This window comes from Fundulus heteroclitus, unplaced genomic scaffold (assembly GCF_011125445.2).
Source record: "Fundulus heteroclitus isolate FHET01 unplaced genomic scaffold, MU-UCD_Fhet_4.1 scaffold_83, whole genome shotgun sequence".
NCBI lineage: Eukaryota > Metazoa > Chordata > Actinopteri > Cyprinodontiformes > Fundulidae > Fundulus > Fundulus heteroclitus.
In genome coordinates this window covers 436,544-463,534 of record NW_023397285.1, presented here as the reverse complement: position 1 = coordinate 463,534, position 26,991 = coordinate 436,544, and positions in this window count along the sequence as shown.

Sequence of the window (26,991 nt, the reverse complement as noted above, 5' to 3'; positions counted from 1 at the left end):
AAACAGTTCTACATGCCAACGTTTTTATTATTTTTCATTGCTGAGACTTAATTTATTCTTATTTGATATTCTTCAAAATATTGAGTTGACTATTCTATTATTTACGAACAATATTGGTTATCTTGAGCAATATGTTGCATGTTTTGTTCCAATGACATACAGTATTATCTTACGAAAACCCAAGCTTTTTGTTTATCTGGATCAAAATGTGATTGTGACATGAACATGCATGATTCTTGTGTTAGAACTATTTTATAGCAAATATTGATGTAAGGAGCTGTAACAGTTTCAAGATTGGATGGAAAGCTCAACATGAATCCTTTGGTTGCATGACTTTGCTGATCACTATTAAAAAAGACAGATTGTGTGTCATGAGATATGTGAGACAGTTATGTAATTAAAATGATGTTAGGATTACTTGTGCTTAGTTTTAGAAAACAATGATATCAAGAAATTGTTGTAACGTAATAAAAAATAACTTTTGCCATGACTCAGCTTTCTTAGGGACAGTATGTTGCGGTGATCTATCTTGTGAAGATTTCAGGCTACTGCTTTGTGAGATTATTCATGTTATGCCACTGGTCCTAATATTGCAACAAATTATGTACTTTAAATTTTGACTACAACAAAACCATGACAAGTTATACCATATTATATCATATTTACCAGTTTAAAGCACTTTGATGCCAGTCTTAAAGTATGAAAAATGAAAGAAGGAATCCAAGAAGGATTTGTTTCACATATTGTTTTTTTATTTTATTTTCCATTAAACTTGGAGCACTTGCATCACCTTTGGGATGTGTGTGTGGGAAGACTTTTTTGGTCTGTCCATGTGTGTTCTAGCCGTTAGACCACACGACAAAGGTTGTGTGTAATCCCCATTGTTGGTAAAATGCCACTGCTGTTATTAGGAAAGATTTATGTGCTGTGCCCAGGGATGAAGTCAGAATGCCAGCTTGTGTGCGTTATTAATACATTCCACCAGGGGATAGAGCCACATTGCCGTAACACATTCATGGTTTTGAGTCACTGTCAGATGACTGTCAACAATTATATGCTTATGAGTGATTTATAGAACGCAACTAAATAGTCACTTTCTCCTTTTGTACTCAGTAAGTTCACAAGGCATAACTATTAAGATGATAATTAGCAAAGAGTAAAAGTGTTCTACAAGACAGTCTAAAAAACTAAGTATTTTAAGAGAACAGGCAGAGAAGGATCAAATCATGGAACATTCTTTACCCAAGGTCTTATCACATGTCACCAAAAGTAAACTCTTATTACACTAACTCAGATTCACGTCTTATGGTTGCTTCCATAATAAATTCACAAAACCAGAGCTCCTCTCGGAGAAAGGATTTCTATTAGGCTCTTCCTGTTATCTTTAAACAAATTTTGCTTTCAAGGACGTTGAGCAGAAGAAGGGGATCCAAAAACCAAAGGTACAAGTAGCACATCAAGGAACACAACAACACCAACAACCCACATAACATGTGGAAATGCTGTTCGTGGACTTCACCTCAGCCTTCAACACCTTGCTTCCAGACATGTTGACCCTGAAGCTCCACAACCTGGGATTATCTTCACCACTCTGCTCCTGGATCAGTGACTTCCACACCAACAGGCTGCAGGTGGTGAGGATAGGGAAACTCACATCTACCTCACTGATCCTTAACACTTCATCATATTCACACACGACTGCTCTGCTATCCACCCCACAAACATGGTTGTGAAGTTTTTAGGACAACACCACTGTGGTAGGTCTCAGTAGTGATTTTCTGTGATACTGCCAGCAGATGGCGCCACTGTTTATCTCTGCTTCTCCACTTATCTCTCTGTTCTATTTAGCCTCAAAAAGGACTATCAAAACATTAACAAGACGGACGCTTGGTGTATTTACCTTATTTTATCATAATCAAATGTTTTTTGGTCTTTTATATAAGCATATAATGTGGCTATGTACCTTTAAAGTCACAAAACATTCACTATCATGGAGTCCATTACTACAGTGGCTAGGTTAAGGCCATTATCTCTGCTAGAAATAAAAATTGCAGATTGGCTATTGGTCGGAATCTTTGTTTAGCAGTTCCACAGCAAATACTTTGATGTAATTGTTCAAAAAACATAACACGGAATAAAGAAGACAAGCAGTACCTGGACAGACTTAATCATTTTTTCTGCATTCCCAAAAACCCCAGGTACACAACAAATCTATTTAAGGATGAGTTTGATTCTTTTATGAGTGTTGTTTGAGTGACACAAGTTACACCACCCCTTACCCAGTTAGGGACCAACAGCCTTCTGATATTGTGTTTTCAGCCTGTTTATCATTATTCTGCCGGTTCATGTATCAGTGACGGTGGTCATGTCAAATGTGATAGAGCTTCTCAAGCTCCAGTTGACTGAAACCTCGCTCCTGTCTTAATAATGATAACAATTTAAAAGTAAGTAGTAACATAAAGAGGTCTGTCTACAGTTTACCCTGCCTCTCCCCCATTGATCGCTGGAGAGACACACTAGGTTCCCCTGTTCACGGATAAGCGGGTAGAAAAAAATGGATGGATGAAAGTTACAGACCCTGGATTGAAACAATAAAGGAGGGAGTTGTGAATAACTTGTGTACCTGCTGCTCTAAAATGACCACACGTCCCACAATAACACACATACACACAAGTGAAATTGGTAGAGATTTCCATCTGACAAGATCATCTTCTATCTTCTTTAAAAGGTGGATGTGGTTAACTTTTGTTAGATCCGCCAATTTAGTTGACACATTAATACACAAATATTTAATATTCTCTAACTGTAGTTGTATATTTAACGGGTTCTGTAAAGAGCAGTTAATTCTCAGTACTGTAGATCTTGGCCTTGGTTTGAGTGCATGAAGATTAATACTGCATCTCTCCCCCACTCCCACCCCCGTGGACACTGCATCTCTCTGAGGCAGCTGTCCTTTTCCCTACTAATATTTTTCTACTGCTGTTATTGTAAAAGCCCAAATATGTTCACATGCAAAGAGACTCTCAGTCCTTCTTCTGACATTATACCAATGCCTCCTTTCTGGCCACAAGCACTGCAGGCGTTTTTGCATGCGTATTTGCATTTGACTTTCAGAGGTACTACTATAGAGGCAAAAACTGCACCCATTCTCAGTTTTAGCTTTAGAGAACCACTTTGCGGGTATTACGTATTTAGATTTGCATATCCTATCCTATAGATTTGCGCTGTTTGGTCATTAGCATGTGATCTACATATTCGTGAAGGCACTTACGCAAAAAAAGTTTGTACTCACTGTTCTGCTTATTTTATAGACGCAAATTGCTTTGCTCCCGGATTAACGATCAGCTTTGTACACAGTAATCACTTTGTATCTATTTTAATTAGTACAAGCCTTTTGAAAATCAAGCCCTTTATATGCTGCTCAAATCTGGGGAGAACTGCCCTCAGCTATGATGTGCATAGCAATAGGATAAGAGTTCTGCTGGCAGCCAACTGATTTTTGCAACTACCTCATGGCCTCCATGGCTATATTAGCTTTTTGTATTGTCACGCGCTTGTCAACCTGGTCGAGCGGCCTTGGAAGCGGGACCCAGAACGGCAGTCCAAAAAAACAATGTCTCATCTGTGGAAGCTTCTTCTTCTTTTATTGTTATTTTTCTTTGTAGCCAGCAGTGTAACCAACCATACCACGACCACCCAACCAACAAAGAACAACAAATGACAAACAGCTTAAATTCAGATTCACCTAAATTGGGAGAAACCATTATTAGGGATATATTAAATGCAAGATACAAAATACAACAATATTTACATTAGGCAAAGGACAAAAAACACAATACATTTGCAAACTAATACAAACTGAAAATATCTTAAACCAATTCCAATCATTACATGAAAATCTATAGCAACACAAAAATCTACTCTGGCCAGTGTCACCCCTTTTAATCTGCCTCTTAGTTTGAGCCAGTACTGCAGTCTGCACACCTGAGTGTGTTACACCAGGACGAGGTCCCTCCACTGCAGGTGAAACCACGCCCAGAAAAACAAACAGGTTCAATCCAAACAAAACAAACAAATAAGAAAAACAGTTGGCGTGCTGTTTAACTGTTTACCACTACTTCATTTCTAAAAACAATATTTAAATGAACATGTAATGTTGGCTCATCGTTACATGTATGTATAGGTCAGTCACCATGACGATGGTATATGTGTGGGACAAATAAACTATTCTGTATTTAATTGTTAAGCATTCCAAGTCAGCTGAAAAGTGGCTATCTCATTTTTTTGTCTGTCATTGGTGTAGATACATCCAGCCCTGTTTATAGAATATAGTTCATAAAAGTATCTGTTTATAGAACCACAATAAGGCATACACTCCACAGGACTAGGCTTTAAGGAACAGTGGCCAGAATAAAGACATTACTTAATGTTACTATGTTTCTATTTTACTAAAGGCTGGTCCACACAGCAGGATTTTGAAATAGTCGGCCATTTTTCAAAGCCTGAGAGACACTACATGTAATATTAAAAAAACCTTGATAAAACTGATTTGCTCGTACAGTGTATGGTGTCCTGTCAGACGCCAAACTCAACACACCACACACAAACAGATTTCGCTTAAGATCATTCAGATGTCAGATGGGAAATCTTGCAAATCCTCTCAAGATCAAACGGGAGTTCAGAGTAAATAAACATGGACACCGAGGAAGAATAATGGCAATAGTTTGTGGACAGATTTTAACTGAGAAAAAAACATAACGAGAAGAAAAGCCGTTGGCTAAAGATGCTACGCTTGCTGCACCATGAAATGGAGGCAAGTTGGGGAATCCCTCACCTCACTTTCTGATTGGCTACACGTGATATTCAACAGGCTGCGTGCTTGTTTGTCTTCGTGGGACACCACACATGGTAGGATTTCGGACATTTTAGATTATTTTAAGAGACATGCTGATAATCCGTGCTTCTCGGAAGGGGGAGATCAGGGTAAAAATCAGGCTAAAAACCTACCGTGTGAACCAGCCTTAAAAGGAATGTGGAAGACTCACCAACTTTATACTTAAATTGACTAAAATTTTACTTTTCAGCCACCAAGGAAAAATGCTATGTCTGGTGCAAACCCAACACATCACATCAGCCCAAGAACACCATCCTCACAGTGAATTTGATTATTTACACTGAGCCTGGTTCGGCTGAAGGTTTCTTCCTGTTATAGGGTTGTTTTTATTTCTACTCCCACTGCACGCATGCTGGGTATGAGGGATTATAAACGACGCAATGCAAGCAACTGTCCGATGTTGCTACATGCTTCTCCAGGAGTGAATGCATACATGATTTGATGAAATCTGCTTTTCAACCAATATGTCTGTATGATTTTAATAATTGTTTTTTGAGAGGAAATGCATTGTGAATTGGTGCAACATAAATAAACTGAAGTGAATTGAAGTTTCATCCCATGCACAAGGTCTTTCTATATTTACCAGATCCACCTGTCCTTCTTTATATATGTCTGGCTCCATTTGACGTTGTGTGTTAGTACCTATTTAAAAGTTCACAGATAGATATTACCAATGAATAAGTACCAGTAATGGTATCTTTGAACCTTCTAAATGAAAGAGAATAAGAAAACAGCAGGGTGGATGGAACTGAGGCCAAAGGAAAACAAGAACTGCTCATGACAAAAAGGGGAAGATCAGAAGGGAAGAAACTGAAACGAGACTGAAAAAAAGACTTCAGGAATCACTGGTCAGGAGTTACTCCAATTTGAATACAATCCATTTTCTTGTCAAGGACGCTCATCTACTTTTGTTGTTTCCTTTTTGTCTTTCTGTTTGTTTCTCGTTTTGACCTCTCTTGTCTGTCTTCTCTCTCTGCTTCCCTTCCTCCTCCTCTCTCCCTTCATTATTCAGTCAAGCTTTCCTTCTCCTGCAGCTGTGTCACATTAGTTAACATTCACAGGTCTTTAATCTTTCACTATTGCTTCTCTCCTCTCATTTTGTTTTCCTCTTATCCCTCACCTTCCTACTGTCCCTTGTCATTATTGCTTAAATGACACTACCTTGACACAACTGTCTGCATCAACCAGGCTTCCATTGTATGAGTAGTATTAGGTCTTCATTTGACAAAATAAATTGTTTGCTTATTTTTAAACTGCACTCCACCGTTGGGCCCAAATTACCATTTTAATCACTTGCAAATCATGATTGTTCTTTGTGCTGAAGTTAAAAGCTAGAGTATTTTGAAAAATTGGTGGAAATCTCTCATTTACAAAAAAACTATAAAATAAATAAACCCTTAACCCCCTTAGTCAGGTTGTGGAGGATTTCATTTGTTGTGTGATAATTTATATTTGATTTTAAATGTTTCTAAAACCAAAGATGTGTATAGATTTTCAAAACAAGTCCAGTCCAGTATCTTCAATTCTCATTGAATATGAAACCGTAGAGAGACTTCTGTCCAACAAATATCTGGGAGTGTTCATTGCAACAAGCTCACAATCAGTGAAAACACAGATAAGGTTAGTAAAAAAAAAACTCACAAAAATTTTTATTTCCCATGTAAATTAAATAGGTTTGGAGTGTGTAAAAAGTTGATGACCATTTTCTATAACTCTCTGACTGAATCTTTTGCTTTTATCACCTGGTTTGTCAGATGATCAGCTGGAGACAAGAACAGAAGTAAGCAAATTTTAATAATTGCTGGCAGAATTATGGGAGTGAGATTACAAAATTTAGAAGAAACGTTTAAACAAAAGACTCCTACTAAAGGTAGAACACATAATTCCTTCTTCAAATCACCCTCTCCATTGTGATTTCGAGCTACTACCATTGGGGAGGAGATTCAAAAATCCTAAATCAGAACAAACAGATGGAAAAAAAAAATTATTTTTATTTCCAGGCCATCATTCAGATACATCTTAAATGTTATTTGGCTTGATTTGTTGTTCAACCTGTTTTAACTTGTACTTGTACATGGATGCTTACTGATTTTATTGTTGCTATATTCATTATGTGATTGTTCCTGTGTGTGTGGGTATTGTTTATGTTTTCTTGTCTCACCTTGCTGTAAGGAGAATTTCCCAAAGGGGATACAATAAATTCATACTGATACTGCTCACTTCTGCAATGGCATTAAAAAGCTGCTTAGCCAGACCTAATGTTTTCATCCTTAACTTTCCACATCTGGTAACATTTTTAATGGCTGTTCAATTTTTTCTTACACTTATCTGCCTTATCCTTGGCAGTGTTGATGTGGAATTGATTGTGGATGCAATTTTACTGAAATGGCAAAAGTTTCAGGTAAGCGATTGTTTTGAACTTCTGCAGTTTGCTTACTGAGCCAACAGGTCAGGAGAGGATCCAGTCCATTTGGAACTACACATCATCCTGCACCTACTCAACCACCCAGGTTCTGCTGGGATGGTTGAAGACACCAGGATTCTGTTTGTGGACTTCAGCCTTCAACACTAAACGCTAAAAGGAAGAAAAGGTGACAAAAACAGCGGAGAGGAAAAGGAGACAAAAATATTTTCTTGGAGTCTGCTTTTACACCTGCAGATATATTTAAAAAGAACATGAAAACAAAACAATAACATATTACAGGTACAAATAACCAACGCCTTGATAACATCACCGAAGAATACGGAGTATTACTTAATATGAGATGTATAAATTGACAGCTATACCTAACTATAGGATTTTCTGTATAGAAGCAAATCTGTAAGCACCTGGATCCAAGCACATGTACGAGAGTGCACTTGTGTATCTAAGGTTTATCTGTAAGAAAAATGCGGTTGTGAGGAGCCAAAGACCTAACCCCCAGAGCGTTGGGGCAGAGACCAGGGAAACCTGGAGAGCAGAGAGGAGCCCCAGGGAACTCCAAAAGCCACAGTGCCGAAGCCCCCAGTAGCTGCAGTGATGAGCCTGCAGGCTCCACCGGCAGCCAATTCCGCCCGACTGGATCCAGGCATGGGTCCAGAAACCCAAGGGCCAGGGTCAGCCCAGGGTCACCCAAGCCCCCAGCGAGAACCAGACGGGGGCGAGGGCCCACAAAGCAGCCTTCAGGAGTGAGCCGGCACACACCCGAGAACTCAGCCTCAGACACCAAGGAACACCAATGCACCAGTGGGTCAAGGCGCCAGCCAACGGAGGGGAGCATGAAGGGGAGATGGCCTTCACACTTGGTGGAGACCTGAGATGTTTGAGCTAACTATAGGACTTTGTGTATAGAAGTTATTCTGTAAGCAAGTATAGGTGCTTGGGAGAGTGCACTTGTGTGTTGTACAATTATACAGTGTTTAAAGTTATTTAATGTTTATTAAATAACTATCTCTGTTAAGTATCGTCTGGAGGAAATCAGCTCTAAAGCTGATATCTGGACAATAGTTGAAAGGGATGATACGGGCACTAGCAATCTTTTAACAGCAAACTCTTCACACACATAGAATAAAGGAGTGACAACTTCTCTTGAAGTTCAAGAATTTAATAACAGAAATAAAATGAACATCCAGAGAACATCATTATATAATGCTGTTTATCTGAATTAACACTATATTTCGATTAACAAATCCTCTCTACTATACTAGTGAAACTTAACTAAACTACTAAGCAAAATGAAGATAAAAAGAAGCTAAGCTAAGGAACTATTTATATAAAAAAACAAAAGTGGTTGATCATAATCAGAATAATTCAGTGGTCGCTAAAATCGTCAACTCTTAAAGTTAACCAAACGCCTTTAACTCAACATTAATATTGCATATTAATGCGGGAATAAGGCTCATAGCATTATTGAACGATGGCGGAGCGAAACAAACAAGCCTTATGCTTTAAAACAAACCCATTACCAGAAGCTAATAGTATTTTGGCTAGCTGACTTTTGTCGCTAACTTTAAAGACTTCAGCTTTATCTGTAGCCATAATAAGTGAGCCAGTTAACATAAACATTAATATACCATCAGTGTATGAAACCCCTGTGGAGATAACGTTTGTTATAACCATAAAACACACTCGCATTACATCGACAATGACATGGTACCGAATGCTAGCATGAGCTACCTCCGTTAGCTTGGTTGCAGTCACGATTTCAGCAGATTTTTCCTCAGCATGGGAAAGTGGGTCTGGAGTTCACTTTCCTGTAAAGGCTGAGAAGAAATAAACAAAGCTGTTTTTGGCATGGAGGGACTCTTTTCACTGGCGTTTTACGCTGGAGTTCAGACAGCAGACTTAACTCTGATTTGCCCAGTCATGTTCCCCGGGCGAAGACAGATTTCTCCCCTGTGCTGGCTTCTGTCTTTCGGGGCCCCATGAGGTTCAGGCCAGCCTCACTCCTCCTTTGTCTCAGGCAGGAAGAATGAATTCCATGTAGTTTGCAGGGGTGGCTCGCTAGCCACCCTCTCTCCTCGGGAGCCCCATGGGAGAAGAAGCAGACTGAGTCTGGTCAGAAGTGTTCTGACCTTTGTCTGTCGGGAGTGGTTTGGGTTTACAGCAGGCACCCTGCTGGGAGAGAGGCCGTCCCAGCCTGAAAGTGTAAAACTCTTTCACACAACCCCCTTCTGAGTTGTCCTCCGGCTACATGGCCAGAATTCAATCTGACATCAATTATTTCATCATGGCTTTAATATGGCACAACATGTGTACGTAAGGTTTATCTGTAAGAAAAATGCTCAATAGTGGTTGTGAGGAGCCAAAGACCTGCCCCCCAGAGCGCTGAGGCAGACACCACTGAAACCAGAACCCTGTACACCTGAAAGAGACCCCAAGAGATAAGGTGCCCAAGAGGGACCAACTCCAAGTTCTTCCCATCCCAGGGAAGAACAGAGGTGGGGGTTAGGCCCCAGGAAACCCCCGAACAGCCACAGTGCCATAGCCCAGGGAGCTGCGGCGACAAGCCCATGAGCTCTGCCGGCAGCCAGCTATGTCAAAATAGATCCAGCGATGGGCCCAGAGACCTGAGGCCCAGGGGCAACCCGCTCCACTCGGTGGGGCCCCGACAGAGCCACAGGGTCTCCAGTTTTTTGGGTGGGCTCTGGTTGGCTGGCCAGTTCAGGTCATGTTGGCTCAATCTCTGCAAGGATGGGCTCGTGGGTTGTCTGGTTGGTGATCATGGTAGGGGGTTAGGCCCAGAATATGGACCAGGTAGTTTGGGTTGCGGGGACTGTTGGGTTTGGATGGCTAAAACCTCTGCAGATCCCACACATCCCAGACATGAGGTCTTTATGATTGTATATTCGAGTCAGCACTACAGAGGGCTGTTTACAAAAACGAGCTGCCACAGAGAAAATCTCTTTCCCCAGGCTGTCAGTTTGATGAACACTTACTGTAAGTCAGATTTCCCAGATTGATACTATAAATATTTGCAAAAATGTAACCTTGTCTTCCTCTTTTGTGAAACATATTTTTATACAGATTTATAAAAATGTTTATTCGCCTTATTATTTACAGTGCCATAAAATATGCAGCCTCTTGTTATTTTATATATTTTGTAGCTTCACAAACTGGAATTAAAATGGATTGTTTGAGTTTCCACCATATGAATAAGATAGCTGGCCTACAACTTTGAAGATGTATGTTTTTATTGTTAAGCAAGATACAAACAGAGCCAACTAAAACTTTAGTGTGCATAACTGTTATAAGTTAAAAATACTTTGTTGTTAAAAGCTACCGCAGCCTGTCAGCGGTGAAACACCCTAAGTGGACCCAGCCCCTTTTACCCGTCAGGCGACCCCCACTTACATACTACTTTGGATGCAGAAAGTATCCAAAGTAGTAGGCCAAAATATTAATCCTCACCAGACCTCTCAATTTTTACCAAAAATTAAGAGTGAGATTATGTTAATTTGGTGGTGGGGGGGGGGGGGGGGGCGTGGCTGACTGGACCCTGGTAGAGAAATAATTGTTTCCTACCTTTGATAGGAAAATATTAAGTTTATTATAAAAGGCACAATATGAATTATCAGATTCACATCCAGACAATAAGAAAACGCTACAGAAAATCAATATTCTATCTATGTTGGTCTCATTAGTGAATGAGGCAAAGTTTCATCAAGCCTAAACAGTCCAACATTTTTCCCTCAGCTGCCACACTTAAAGCACGCAGGGGTTCGCGCTGCGTCTTTACGCATGATCCAGCTGCTGGATAAACAGTGGGGGAAATGCATAAATGAAGACTGTAAAGGGCTCCTTTTGTAATATATTGGGTTCTGTCTTGGTTTTATGTTTATTATTTGATCAATTGTCCTCTCTCCTGCTTTAGTTTTCTGTTTTGGGTTTGTTCTTGTTTGGTTTCTGCTATTGTTTATGTTCTTCTCCGTTTTTGAGTTCTGTCAGGATCTCTCACTGATGTCGGGTTTGATTTCCTATTGCACACACCTGCTTAGCTCCGCCCAGTTGCTCATTACCTTACACATGCACATGCCAGTATTTAACCAGAGTTCAAGCCAGACATCAGTGCCAGATGTTCTCGTGTGCCAGTTGGTGAGTTGTATCCAGCACTTTCAGTTTTCCTGTTGATCCTGACCTGTTGCTCACGGATTTCTAAGCCAGCCTGTTTTTGTTCTGTTTGCTCCTGCCTGTTTTTGGACTTTTAGTTTTACCTGATCCCTGCTTGAGAGTCTGTTCATCTGTGAACCGTTTTTGACCAGTTAGACTCCTGAACCTGCCTGTCCCCTGTTTTGTTTTTGGTCAGCCTTTAATAAATCTAGTTATCTCACATTCTGCTTGTTTGGCTGAATTCTGGGTCCTCAGTCTCTGGATCATTACACCTTTAGAGGGGAGAGAAGGAAAAATGGGTCTAAGCTAAAGCCCCTGATGTTACAAGTTCCTTAAAATGACCCTTAAAAGTGCGCACCTAAATTATATGTAACATAATTTTGCGCACACCTGAATTCAAGCGCAAGGAACCACGCCCACCGAAGCACCACTGGTTCTGTGTCGTTAAAAACAAGAGCATGAAATACAGCTACTGGCTCTCCTATTGACTTTAATTAGGACATTTTGGTACGAGTGGAAGGACATTAAACGTAGTGATTCACGTTTTGAAGGCTGGCCGCTGATAAAAGCACCTGGCTCCGAGAGGGTGGGGGGGCGCAGTAAGAGCGGTGAAGCACAGAGACACAGCGCACGTAGTTAAAAAAAAAGCAGAATAAATAAGAACAAAACTTATAAACAGACTAATTGGTGTTTTAGAATGCATCTGGTTAGCAGATCTGTTTTCTGAGCCAGCATGCAGCCATGACTGGTTCTGAATAAAGGCTTCATATGGGAGCCGCTCTCCCCCCTTGCCTCCTGCTCTGGATAGACAGAGCTGTGAACGGGTCTTCCGCAGCCCAGATGGGTTTTGTAATTTACTTGGTACAAACATTTACTCGCCATGTGGCAGCTAGCCCTCTGAATTTCACTCGCCAAACGGGAAATTTACTCGCATTTGGCGACTGGCGAGTGTTAATTTCGGACCCTGTACACACCCATGCAAGGGCTGTACACATCCAAACTGTGACATCAGTAGAGAAAGTATGTCACCCCCCGGGACGCTATCCGACAGATGAGTCATTTCCTTGTGACCGGTGTAATCTAAGTGTGGCAGGCAGTTCCTACGTCAAGCTGGTCACTCCACTGACCCAATTGATATCTTAACATTGTAGAGCCATCTTATGCAGCAATTACAGTTGCAAGTTGCTTTGGAAGAGTCTCTATGAGCTCGCCACATCTTGCCACTGGATTTCCCATTCTTGAAGGAAAAACTTTGCTAATCCTTAAGAATAGCAATTTTCCTGTCTAACTACAGATTCTCAGTTGGATTAAGACTACATTTTGTGTAGGTGATTTCAAAACATTTAAATGTTTCACTTTAAACCACTTGAGAGTTGCTTTAGCAGTACACTTCAGGTCACTGTCCTGCTGGAGGGTGAACCTCCATCCCAGTTTCAAATCATGGCCAAAGCGACATGTGCTGTGCTCAAGAATATCACTGTATTTAGCACCATCCATCTTTCTGTTGACTTGGACCAGTTTCCCAGTATCTGGTGCTAAAAAACATCCCCACACGTTGATGTTGCCACTACAACATTCCACTATGTTGTGGTGTTCTTGGCATGATGGGATTTGTAAAGTTTGTGCCAGACATAGTGGTAAACATGTTCGATTTATGTGTCATCCGACCATAGGATCTTCATTCATAAATTTTTGGAGTCACTCACATGCCTTTTGGCAAACTCAAAACATGCCTTTTAATTTTTAACAGTAAGTAATGGCTTTTTGTGGCCACTAAAGCCCAGCTCTTTGGAGTCTACAGCTTAATGTGGTCCTATGGACAGATACTCCAGTCACTGCTGTGGAGCTCTGCATCTTCTTCAGGGTTACCTTTGGCCTTTGTGCTGCCTCACTGATTAATGCTCTCCTTGCAAGTTTGAGAGTTTTGGTGGGGAACTCTGTCTTGGTAGGTTTGTTGTAGTACCACGTGCTCCATCTGAAGATGAGAGATTTGATGGTGCCTTGGGAAAACATCAATGATTTGGATTTTTCAAACACCGCCTTGACTTTTTCTTCTCAACATCTTTGTTCTTGACTTGTTTGGAGAGCTCCTTGGTCTTCATGGTGTGATGCATCTTTCATCCAGAGTACTTAATTTCCCTTTGTGATTAATAAAGTGTCATGGTTTAGTTTTGATTTGGCTTCTGTTCTCCATTAGTTGTCACTTTTCTTCCTCATTTGGGTTTTTAGTTATGTTTTTGACTTTATTTATTGTTTGTATTCAGTTTCGTTGTCCCTTCTCACTCTGCCTTCACTTCACTCCCTCTGCAGTCAGTCACACCTGTTAGCCATTTTCTAATCAGTCAGTCTCTTTCCACCTGTTAGTTTCCCTATTTAAACCTCCCTCTGTACTAATTTCTTCGCTGGTCCGTCATCATTCAACACCCTTTCCATGCCAGGCATCTGTGTGTCTTTGGAACTCTGCCCTCTGTTTTTTCGTTTAAGGTTAGTCCTGCCAGTCGTCTTTGAGAAGCTCTGAACTTTGTCTATAATTTTGGAAGAGCTGTGATTACTGCTAGCCGTCCCTGAGAAACTGTGGACTCTGCTACCTGCTCTGTAATGCTGTGGACTCTGCTACCTGCCTCTGAAGAGCTGTGAACACTGCTACCTGCCTCTGAAGAGCTGTGAACACTGCTACCTGCCTCTGAAGACCTGTGGACACGGCTACCTGCCTCTGAAGAGATGTGAACACTGCTACCCGTCTCTGTAAAGCTGTGGACTCTGCTGTCTGTCTGTGGCTCCCTGTTTTCGAGTCCCGGGCCGTCAGCTTCTGCCATCTCCTACATTCCCGCTCCTGTTCAGTTCTGCCTCTTCGGATACATAATTTACCATCCCTTCATCCTCTCTATTAACTATTAATTTTAGTCCCGTGTGTTGTGGTTCTGGGTTCATCCAAGACAAATCATGACATAAAGTATTGTTGAATTGATTTGAATCATGCTGTACAACCCAGACCAAACACACCTTTCAGAAAAGGTGTGCTGATACTGACCGACCATGTGACACTTAGATTGCAAACAGGTGGACTTCATTTTACTAATATGTGACTTTTTAAGGTAATTTGTTTTACTATAACTTTTTAAGTACTTCATTGCAAAGGGGTGCATACATAGCCACATGCCAATTTTCATCTGATTTCTTTTTTCCATATATATATTTATCATTGCATATAGTATACTTAGATTATTTTGTGCAGATCCATCTCATCAAATGCAATTAAAATGACATTCAAATTGCAGGTTAGAAAATAACAACATAGGCATAAAGCGAATGAGGCTTAATACTGTCAAGGCACTGTACATTAGAAATATCTCAATAGAGCGCAAAGTCGACCCAAAGTCAAGTTCATTGCTTCTGTTAACAACCTTGATAAAAACTAACTCAATGCTGTCAATTTATCAAAAAAATCTACAAAGGAACAAATACAAAAGTAAAACTAGTTGGTACAACATGTCCACACATTTAAACTAAAACAAAGGAAGAGAACGCATTCTTTTTTATATTACTTTAAATGTAAACCAACAAGTAAGAAAAGGTTGTGTTGTATTTGACCTGCACATTTGAAAGAGAGATCTGTTCCACTCAGACAGGTAGTGATATCTCTTTTATGTTGTCTTTGATGTCCCTCTTCAGAGTCACTTTAATCTAACTGTTGTATTTCATTGATGCCTGGGTAGATTTGTATGTGTTCATTGAAAAATATTATTTTACCTTTGCACAGAGCTTTCACAGAAAAGGTATGGCTGATTCATTCTCTAAAGGGGCTCAGAAATACATAAAAAGGACAATGTGTCAACAAAATACCAATGAATGTACTCACAGTTGGTGTTACAGAGTGAATTGAGGCAATCATCTTTGAAAAGATACACATTAGTTATAACAAATGACCAACACATTCACTATCATCAAACAAGCAAAACAAATGCATGCTCACTGGCACAAATACAGAGGTAAATACATATTCACCTTTTGGATCTGGTAAACTGACTTTAAGTCGGAACAAAGAGCCCTGCTTAGCAGTATGAACTATATCTCAAGCCTTAAATGCAATATCCACTTTCAGGTCTGACTGTCATGGATTTGACAACAGCACAGCTTGGTACTCTCCAAAAAATAAGACATAAAATTAGATCAAGGGTAGCTGATGGTTTCACCACATATGGCAGTGAAATTTGAACCCTGAAGTTGAGACACTTTTAAGTTTAAGAGATGTATATTGCACACTGTTGCACACTTCAGTCTTGTAAGAAGTGCTGTAAAAGCTTAGAACTTCAGAAGCAGAGCACAAGAAAGCACTAATCTCAGACAGATTTAATGAAAGTGTGATGTTTTTTTATTTATTTTACCCATGCTTGTCACATAGTAACCTGAAATAACTCAAGAAGAACTCACATGCAAGAAAAGCAAGCCATTCCTCTCTGAAAAGATGGAATGCTGTATGGCTTTTATGAGCAACTGTGCTATTTCAGCAGAGCAAATGCAAAAATGTCGAGTCAGAAATCAGTCTGTCAAAGCTTTACTCACCTCTGACTCCCTCCACCTCTGTGTGCCCCCCCTTTCCGTCTTTTAACTAAACAGTTCACATTGCTTCAGGGTCAATTCCTCACCTGTCAAAACCTGAGCATTTTTTTCTGGGGATTCTGGCAACTGCTGGCCTTTTCCCACACAATACTATTTTCAGTTCGAGTTCCTAGTATCCACTCATCCAGTAGTGAGATTTATGGTAGTATTTTTGATTTTCTGTCTTTCAGGCAGTGGGGAAGTGTGAGTAGCAGAAAAGTGGAACAGAGATTTTCCCATTTGCCTTTGTTTGAATGTGTTGTTTTAAAGAAAACTGAGACTCTCTGATTACATCAAGGACTAGCAGTAAATAGAGGCTTGTTAAGACAACCCTGTTACATGTTTTCCTGATCAAGTCACTTTTAAATGTGCTTATAGCTCAGCACTCTGATCCTAACCATCAAAATTTCTGATCAAGAGTATTGTTACTGACAGTCCAGTAACAATTCTTTAGTAAAGCAAAGGGATCTGGTGAGTCCTGCACAATCATAACTTTATTATTTATTGTACTTGTCCTAAGCAGGCTCTTAACTCAATGTACCTCTCACTAATTTGGTCCTAAGGGACTCTAGCTTACATTTTTACAATAACGTACACAACATTTTATTAATTAATAGGGAAAACCCTGGGAACTAATCATGTACTAATTGGTAGTTAACTAGTACTTAGTGGGGAACACACAGCACAGCCTTATTAGGGGACTAGTGGTTAGTTACATGGGAAACAAAGAAGAACTAATCAGGAGCTAATGGGTTGTTAACCAGTATTTACTGGAACACACAGCCAAAATTTATTTACTAGTACTATAACATGGACATTGTATTTAAAGGATCAGTTAAGGATATATTATATTCTTAAGAGATTAAAAATATATTGGTCAATATTGGATATTAGTCTATTCTTTAGTAAGTTCTTTGTGTAACGTTGCACTACATGATGTTAACAAAATAATACACAGGCTATTATTTGGTACTGAGTAAGTGATAGACATAGTTAAGATGACAGCAGTACAAAAAATAAAATTGCTAATGTCTTTCATCAATAGGGTTTACATAGGAGAGAACCCAATAAAATAAGTAACCACTAGTCGGGTTTTGACAAACAAGCTGTCGCCTCACTGGTGCAGGGTTTATTCAGAACCCAAATTCAGAAACTATATTATTTGATAAACAAACAGTAGTCCCCTAATAAGGCTTGAATGTGTGTTCCCCAGTAAGAACTGGTTAAAAAGGCGGGATTGCGGTAAGGCGTATTAAGTCAGTTCCTGTTTTCTGTTGCTGTGGTGTGAATTGTGGTTTTGTGTTCTAGACTCTCAATTTAATCTTAAATATCTTTGCTGTGACAACTTTCTGTTTCTAACACATAAGGACATTTAAAACACATTCTCTGTTGTTGCACTTCACGTTTGTGAACTCGTCGTGTTTCACAAGGTTTGCTTTTCTCGGCTGAGTAAGAAGTCGCTAGCCTAGCCTTGCCTTCGCCTTACTGTGGCTTCCTCCCCTATCATTCCATCAGTTTCTCCATCTCTGTCTAAGTCTCCCTCTCTCTTCTGCTCTCTGTGTCTGGTGTTTGGTTATTCCTCTGCCTCCTTCAGTGATAATGGTACGTGTAATAAACGTAATGTTTTTGTACCTTTGGAAGCAAGGTTATCAGAATTGGAGACCCAGCTGTTAAAAAACCCCAGCAGACAGCCGTCCCTTAGCTAGTATGGAGCCACAGAGATTAGTTTGACATAGCGGTCCCCTAGCAGAACCCGAGCAACCGGGTAACCAGGTAAGCTGGGTGACAATACGCAGGATGCATAGCTCTAGAGTCCAGTGCCAAGGTCACCACCAATTTGTCTGCGTTTCTAACAGATTTTCCTCTCTCAGCGATATACACGCTGAGAAGCAGACAGGTAATTGGCAGCTCCATAGTCAGAAACGTGGCACTAGAGCAGGGGTTAAAGCAAAAATAATACATTTGACTGAAATTTTTTTCTAGTGAGCCCATATATTCCCGGGGCTTAGGACATCATGCCACATTACATACCACACTTGCTTATTGTGTAAACTTTAACTAAATCTGTCAGTTTTAAAATATGCATTATATTCCTGTATCTCTTGCACCTTTCAGTTTAAGAGCTGCTTAAGAGCGTCATCATGGACAGCCCTCTCTATCCTCTCCTTTACTTTCTACATCTATAGTATCACCTTGGTAACTTACTTTTATCTTTGCAGCATCAAGCAAGTTCTTCCTTCACACTTTTGCCAAACTGGTTCACAGTTCACTCACCTCTCGACTTTACAATTTCAACTCCCTTCCCTCCTGTCCCCCAGAAAACCCTCAATAAACTGCAACTAGAACAAAAGACAGCAGCTTGCATCATTACATCATCTACTTCACACCTGTATATTATCTCAACTGGCTCCCTGTCACATTTGATATAAATAAATCCTATGAACATGCAAGGCCAACCACAACCTTGTCATTTCGTAACTATCCAAGTGAATGCAGTTCATCTTTTTATTTTTACTTAGTACCATGTTCATCCATAGGTTGATCTTACAGTGGTTATGGACAAAATGTTATATTACATTAAAAGGTGAACACAGACAAACTACACTACTGAAATGTTGAAGACAACAGGAAAGTGATTAAAAACTAATTTTGCCTTTAATGTGTTTAAATTGATTTTTTCCCGCTATTTGCTAGTTTGACAGAGTTTATAATTTTATCATATAAATTATTATAAATTCTGTGTAGGGTTACATACATTTTTAATTCTGTTTGCATTTGCTGACTCATCTGTATTTAAACAAAACACCTTTTTTTGCAGTTTGGCCAACAATTCTGTTTTATACTGAGCAGCAATGCCGTGAGTGCAGATATAAGAGGCATGTGCATTTGATACTGAAAGTCTTGAAAGTGTTATCTGATCTTTAGCAAGCAACTTGATCAGGTCAATGAGAGGCTGAGACATCGTGAGAGGCAAGTAACGCTCAGCTATAAATGCACATATGTGAACTTTCTGGTTACACACATGGTCAGACATGGATACATGTGCCTTGGCTCTGTAGCTGTTTCACAGGTAAAGAGAAGATGTGCTGCAGAAAACGTGCAGTATTTGGTGGCATATTACGCACATAAACATGCCTGGCAAGCTTTTTGCTTCACGACCAACAATCTGTTGTCTATTTCTCTCAGCCAAGCCTCCATTTATTCTTTACATCACCGACAACAGTCGATATCCGACCCTTCAATAAAAAGCCCATTGTGCTAAATTAGCATGTGATAGTGCGTTACTCTTCGTGTTTTAAAGTACTTCTTGATTCTGAGATCATAGAAGTTGCTATATGTTAGAAAGTTCACATATTATGACCCGAGGGAAAAAACAAAAAATTCAATGAATTAGTGGATTTTTAAGGCTTTTCAGCTCAAGGCTCATAAAAAAAATGTTGCATGACCTATGACGTAATTCGTAGGCAAGCGTTAATCTGTTGACATGGTAACAAGATACTTCCTGGTTGCAAACTCGCCTTCTCAAACACAAATAGACAGATTAAACATGGCTAAAAAGTGTGTGGCTTATGGTTGGTCAAATACCAACAAGGATAATGTCTCCTTACACACATTTCCGAACCCAAAAAGTCCCGTTGTTGTGCGAAATTCAGCTCCCCTGTGAAATTCTGTTCCCCTCTGCATCTGGAGTGCTGCAGCCAGAGAGGCGGGGTTTCACTGCGCTTCTTATCGGTTTCTCAGTAAAACAACTCATATAATCAGGTCAAGAATGTAACATTCAGTTTAATCGGTAGCTGTTGTTTACAAAATTGTAAAATAAAAATAAATAAACGCTGTCTTCAGGCAGCTGAAATATCCATTCTCCCCTCTCCTCCTCCCATAACTTTGGGAAATAAAGAGCAACTGTTTCCAAATTCTGAAAATATTTTATGTGTGATAGCATGTAGTATACTAGAAATTTCTTTAACCCAGTAATCTGTCATATTTTACATTACAATGGGATTTACCAGGAAGTCTACACTCTTGTCTTTTCAGGAAGTCTTAATTTTTGTTCCCTGCTATCAGCCAGTTTCCATCCTCTTATTTCAGCAATGGAAAATCATAAATACACACTACGTGTTGGAATACTGTATTTGGCACTTTTATTTGTCAGGCTTAAGTGACAAAAGTTGGAAAAAGACCAATTATATTGGCGTTTAAAATAACACAAAACAAAAACTGAATTTTGGAGGTGAGAAAATCCTTGCTGAATGGAATCGCCAAGTAACCTGTAGCCCCTAAACTTTTGTTTCAGACGCAGCATTGCCTTGCCTCACGAGTCCTGAGCGGAGAGTTTCTCCCACTCCAGCCTGAGTCCAGAGATCTCGGTGGGCTCAATCAGAGCCCACCGAGATCTCTGGATGTCTCCTTCTCTCCTCCTCACTCATGGCGCAGTGGAGCGGAGAAATCTCACTATCGTCACAGCAGCCTGCTGTGAAGCGATGTGTTCTCCACACTACCTCACGGCACTGCTACCCCGCAGAACCCTGAGACGTGGTGGGGATAGACCCACAGCCCTGGAACACATAATGGTGGGACACTGTGGTTTGTGCTGAATGTACATCTTTTTCTTTTATGTGCTGTTTTGGCGGACTTCAGCCATCATAAACAATGCCAGGCAATCGAGCTTCGACAAGCTGTTTCCGTGTTTACATCTGACCTGTCAGCCAGAACAGCAATTATAAGCCCCGATTCCAATTATACACTAGCAACCCATTTCGTTTATTCTCCTAAAATGTTTTTCTCAGACTTACTCGAGTCGTGACAGACGCTTGCGCTGTCTTTCATGTTAAAATCATAACTTTGTGAATCACCACCTGAACTTGTGGTTGTGTACTCCATTGTACTCTATGTAGCGTAGCCCGGGCTACATCTACGAACTACGTCATCGTACCACGTGACCCAAATTGTGGATTTTCAGCCTAGCGGTCGCAGAGGGACAGTTTTAAGTCCTTAAAAAAAACTTTTAAAGGTGCAATCACGATCTTAATGCCACATTTTTGAAAATATGGTCACTAATGCATGTATTTTTGAGTTGGTCGATCTCAGAATCAAGAAGTACTTTAAATAAAAAAGTAAGAGCGGATAACGAGGAGATCCCTGGTTGCTTGGTCGCTCGCGTTTATCAGCTAAGTTACTGGAAGCGAGGGAATAAACACTAACAGATGACGTGGTCATCTGTAGTCGAATCTCGGATTCCGGAAGAGAAGTGTGGTTTTCGTCCTGGCCGTGGAACACTGGATCAGCTGTACACCCCCAGCAGGATCCTGGAGGGTGCATGGGAGTTTGCCCAACCAGTCTAATGTGCTTTGTGGATCTGGAGAAGCCATTCGACCGTGTCCCTTGGGGGGGTCCTGTGGGGGGTACTCCGGGAGTATGGAGTACCGGGCCCTTTAATAGGGGGTGTTAGGTCTCTGTATGACCGGTGTCAGAGCCTGGTCCACATTGCCGGCAGTAAGTCGTACTCGTTTTCAGTGAAAGTTGGACCCAGCCGTGGTTGCCCTTTGTCACTGATTCTGTTTATAACTTTTATGGACAGAATTTGTAGGCACAGCCAAGGTGTTTAGGCGATCCGTTTTTGTGGCCTTGGGATTGCGTCTCGGCTATTCACGGATGATGTGTTCCTATTGGCTTTATCAGGGCATGATCTACAGCTCTCACTAGAGCAGTTTACAGCCGAGTGTGAAGCGGCCGGGATGAGAATCAGTGCCTACAAATCCGAGACCATGGTCTTTAGCCCGAAAAGGATAGAGTGCCTTCTCCAGGTTGGGGAGGATGTGCTACCCCAAGTATCTTGGGGTCTTGTTCAATAATCAGGGGAAGTTGGAACGGGAGATCAACAGGCGGATTGGTGTGGCATCTGCTGTGAAGCAGGCTGTACCGGTCCGCTGTGGTGGAGAGAGAGCTGAGCCAAAAGGCAAAGCTCTCGATTTACCGGTCTACGTTCCTACCCTCATCTATGGTCATGAGCAGGAGGGACTATGTTTCTCAGCTGGCCTGGAAACGCCTTGGGATTCCCCCAGAGGAGCTGGCCCAAGTGGCTGGGGAGAGGGACGTCTAGGCCTCCCTACTGAAGCTGCTATCCCCGCAACCTGACCCCAGATAAGCGGAAGACGATGGATGGATAGATGACGTGGTCATAGGTGGAAATACCACTCATTAATTTAACTGCAAGAGCAGTGATAAGCACATACAGAGGGAAGTATTTCTCAGATGTTTGATCCGCTGAGCTTTCTGACTTGCTGGTTGACATAAATCCAAAGACAACCTTTGACCACCACTGCTTTCATTCATGCCACCTGTGGCCAGTTTCAGATGTTCTTCCAAAAGTGGAAAAGATGGAAGAAAAACATCAGACTGGCAGATGTCACAGAACAGGTACAGGGACATCAGCCAGTAGAGGAGTAGACTTGTTGGTAAACCCATTATGGATAAAATAGGCTAGCCTGGTGGCAAACACACAAAGCTCCAACAGTGACTGACGATTATATGCCAACAATAACTTAACATCCAAGATAAAAAGTATCAACAAACAAAACAGTTAAGAGAGATGGCAAGCCATGGACTTTGGTGCCATCCTGCTGATAACTTGGTTAAACTTACAGTATAATTACACACTGTAGGGTCAAACCTGTTGTATGTACAGTTTCTTTATCATTGTGGGTGTCATTGAAAGTCAACTGACAATTTTAGATTCTTACCATGTTAGCCAGGCATTAGGGCGGTAGTTCTCAAATAATGGGCGGGCCCAATTATAACCTTTCCTTTTTCTTCCCAGACCGTTTGGTCTGAACCTGCAGTCAGTGGTACTATGAATAGCAGGAGGTGGGCAGAGGTGGCCGCCAGCAGGTGTTTCACCGCTTTCAGCGACTCATCATTTTCTGAGTCGCTAGAGACAATAGTCCAGTGTTTTGAATTTAGCGACTGTTGGTATATTTGGGAACTTTTCAGAGCCCTCCAGTCACTTTGAAACAGTTGTCTGGAGACTAATCTAGTGACTTTTCTGTGTTTTTGGTGATTTAGCAGCTTCACTTAAAAGCAGCAGGCTGGGAGGTTTTCCCTATTCCCTTACCACCATTTCACAGGCAGCTACTGTGAGACAGTCCCCTAAATCCCTCAGTGCTGTCTAACAGGCTGCTGATGATTCCACCCTGGATTACAATTTTTAATTCAGTCTCCTTTTCTCTGAAACTAAATTACCAGGCCATTTGACCACTATTGTTAAGAAAAAAAAATCCTAGTGGCATGTTTTGAGGCAATTTCCTGATCCACATGGAGAATCACACAAGAGACCAGTTAAGTGAAGAAGATTTATTTACAAAGAGATTCAGTAAAAGGAGTCAAATCCACCGAGGTCAGTTCAACATTTACAGAATCCACGGTGGATACGTCTACAGAGGAGAGAGATGAGTTAATAGTCTGTAAGGGGGCAGGTGCAGAAAATGACAGGAGAGAACTTACTTTGCCGGAGTTGGTAAGAGCGGGAGAGGGAGTTAGGATTCAGTGTTGGTGAAGAGGGAATGGTTCAGGGTCTGAGAGTGAGTTCCGGTAAGGTTGCTTTCGTGGGGATGAGCAACACACTGGAGAGCAGGCAGGCAGGCAGGTAAATGAGACTGAGGACACCACAAAGCTGCAACAGCAGCACACAAGTCTTTTTTTGCGACCAATCTAAAGGTAACCAGCGATCGTCAAAAAAGGGTCTCAAACGCAGGAATGAACAATCATGAGACGAAGATAAAAAATGCAGAACTTCACACAGAAACTCCACTACCACTCAAGAACTGGCTGGGAATACCATCATAGGTTATCATCCGGCAAAAAGCGATGATCCAGCAGCCCCTTTTATGCCCCAGTCAGTCTGATCAGGATATTTGCTTCAGGTGTGCAGGATCCAGAGCTGCAGGACTCTCCAGCAGAGATCTTCTGCAGAGATCTTCTCTAAAATAGGAACTCACTCATACAAAAAACCAAACACACCAGAATCCTAACACCTAGAGGATTAGTAATTAATGTGAGAACTAAAGCTTGAGAGGATAATTAATTAATGTGAGAACTAAAGCTTATTTTAATTTAATGCCATAAAGTATATAGTTGGGCTTTTATAACCCAGCCAAATTGGGTCAGACATGACTAATATTTCATAGCCTATCATGCAAAGTGTTTTAAAGTGCAGTTCATGCAGAGTGAATATGGAACTCAGATTGTGTATGGAGTCTGCTAACTAGATGGGCTCTGTTTGTTGTGGGGGAGTTCCACAAAACCATGGACCGCAAAAAAAAAAAAAATGGTGTTACACCTGCAGGTGCATGAGGGGAAAGGGTGGTGACTCCATCGTGGTTAAGAGCTGACAGCCAGCTGGATAATGTTTCCTTGTTGTGGGTATGCTGCTGGCAGCGAGTTCTCCGCTGCAGTAGCGTGTTGAAGAACTATATCCCAGCTGCATATTCCTGTATCACTTGGGCAGCGGGGAGTTTGCTATCATACCATAACAATGCTCAGTCCCAGCTGCATAGTGCAACTGCAGCAGCTCCCCTGCTGCGCCACAGTCTACGTGTCTATTTATGTCAGGCTTACTGTGTTGAATCGCACTGACAGACTAAAGCCTTTGGTCAGTTTGGCCAGGCCTATCCGACATCTTGCAACACAAACATGTCCACCAGTCATAATAATGGATTTGAGGGGGGAAGTGATGTGGGGACGTGTATTTGACCTGTTTTCCAAATATGTTAGTAGCTGCATATCATCACTGTAACCAACCCTTTTATTGAGGAGAGACAGTTGGCCTGCAAAAAAAAAAAAAAAGAAGTTGACGTTATTTTTATTTTTTATGAAATTCTTTGGAGAATTTACATATGCAGCAATATCAACATGAAATGGTTTAGGTGATGTCATGGCATCTTTAATAGAGCATATTAGAAAAAAAATATATATATATATTTGTTTAACCAAATCATGTGCAGTACAAAATCTCATCAAACCTGTCACAATTTGGGTTTTTGTTGTTGGTTTAGTTTTGTACTTCTTTTTATTTTACCAATTCAGTAAGCTCAGTTCACCTGCTAGTAGTCAGCCAGCTCACTCCACCTCTCAGTCACCACCTTATTTGTCTGCCTGTCACTCCCCTGTCACCTGTCAACCAATCAGTTTGTTCTTCCTCTAGCCACCACCCTTCCTCTGATCATTCTCACCTGCCTCCTGTAATTAGCCTTCACTCCGGTTCACCTGTTCACCTCACTATTTATACCTGCTTCAGTTACCTGCTCAGCGCCAGATCATTTCCAAACCAATTGGTGAGTCTAGTCCGGTGTCCTGTTTCTTGATGACCTGACCCGATTTAGCCTACAGATTTTCTGAGCCAGCCTGACCCCTGATTAACCTGTTTCTTCCTACCTGGTTGGACTGTCTACCTGTGTTACCTGACCACTGCTTGTATTGACTGCCTGGCTGCTTTTGCCTGACCCCCGCCTGTTCGGACTGCCTGTTTTCGTTGCCTGATCCGATTCTGTTGCTGGACTGGGTGAGTTAGCCTGTCCCCTGTTTTTGTATATAGTTTCGTCGGTGACTGCTTTTTGTTGTTTTTGGTTATTGGACGCAGTCGTCCCGTTTTTGGCTTGATGCCCGTTTTTGTTTTTGCATTCTGTTAATAAATTATCTTTTACCTAACCTCCGCTTGTCTGGATGCATACTGGGTCCATCTGTCCCTGTTCATGTCAAAACCAAGACATAACTCCTATCCTCAGTATTGCAGAAATGCCCTGTAGATGGCAGCATTGCTGTTTCTTCCCATTCACAAATCGATACCTTTGCTAACAATGTGACTTCCTCATTGCGTTCTGCATTAGACAATGTAGCTCCCTTGAAAAAGAAGGTGATTATTCACAGGAAGCTGGCTCCTTGGTTTAATTCAGAGCTGCGCTCCTTGAAGCACAATGTTAGGAAATTGGAGAGAAAATGGCGCTCTACACACCAAGAGGAATCCTACTTAATCTGGAGGGACAGACTATTGTTGTATAACAAGACCCTCCGCAGAGTTAGAGCAGCATATTTTTCATCATTAATTGAAGAGAATAAAAATAATCCTAGATTTCTCTTTAGTACAGTTGCCAAACTTACCCAGAGCCACAGCTCTGTTGATCCATCCATTCCCTTAGCTCTCAGTAGTAATGATTTTATGGGATTCTTCATAAATAAAATTGATGCCATTAAAAATAAAATAATTGGCATCCTCCCAAACATGATTACCTCGTCCTCAGTAAGTGAGGCAGCATTGGAGGAATCTTTAGAATCTGCGCAGTGTTTGAACTGTTTAGAAGCAGTAGAGCTTTCTGAGCTATCTAAAATTTTAGCTTCATCTAAACCTTCTACCTGTATGTTAGACCCAATCCCAACCAAGTTGTTTAAGGACATATTCCCTTTGATCAGTGGCACTATTTTAGACATGATTAATCTATCCTTAGTAAATGGATATGTACCACAGGTTTTGAAAGTAGCTGTTATTAAACCTTTACTTAAGAAACCTTCTCTTGATCAAGATGAGTTAGTAAATTACAGACCTATATCTAATCTTCTTTTCTTATCTAAAATTCTTGAGAAAGTAGTTGCTAATCAACTATGTGAACATTTACAAAGTAATGACCTACTTGAGGAGTTTCAGTCAGGCTTCAGAGCTCATCATAGCACTGAAACAGCTCTGGTGAAGGTCACTAATGATATTCTCATGGCCTCAGATAAAGGACTTGTGTCTATACTTGTCCTGTTAGATCTCAGTGCTGCGTTTGATACAGTTGATCACAATATTCTCCTACAAAGACTTGAACATACTGTAGGGATTAAGGGGAAAGCATTAGGCTGGTTTAAATCTTATCTGTCA